Raw genomic sequence first — 637 nt, 5'->3', positions numbered from 1 at the left:
CTTTGGATTGGAGGGAATGGACACCATCGTCTCTGACTCAGTACAATGCTGGATTGAGACCTGAGACTCACTGTCTTCACTTACTGATGTGTATTGCTTCCATTCTCATCGTCTTCCAAACATTTTGTTTTTCAGCTTACTTATTTTGTATTTCTGTTGTAGAATTGCGTACACAGGTCCTGTATTTACACCATTTCCTCAGCTCTCTCTTCCCACCCCAGCTCCTCCCATGTCTCCCCCACTCCCTCTCGATTTCTTGTCCTCTCATTTATTATTGTTTCAGTCATTCAACATACATTCAAATACACAAACGCATGTAATGTACTGAGTTCATTTAGCAATGATGGTTCAGGGTTGACCATGTGGGATTAGACAACCTATCAGGGAGCTCATCCCTGGAGAAAACTGCGTCTTTTTCCCTCAGCACTCATTGACTGCCTGTGGCACTTATGAAGAGGTGGAGCTCTGAAATTTTCCTCATTCCTATGGGTATGTCCACTGGTGTTGTCATTATGTGGGTCTTCTTTTAGGTCACTGTATTGTGGAGTTTTCACGAGTGGAGTCTCCATATCATCCAGAATACCCTACCTAGCAACAGGTGTTCTGGTCCTCTGGCTCTTACAGCCTTTCCACACAC

The sequence above is a fragment of the Nannospalax galili genome, unplaced genomic scaffold, assembly GCF_000622305.1.
Source record: "Nannospalax galili isolate Female #2095 unplaced genomic scaffold, S.galili_v1.0 scaffold8262, whole genome shotgun sequence".
Lineage (NCBI taxonomy): Eukaryota > Metazoa > Chordata > Mammalia > Rodentia > Spalacidae > Nannospalax > Nannospalax galili.
The sequence above is the reverse complement of the archived record's forward strand: the minus strand, read 5'-3'. Positions refer to the sequence as shown.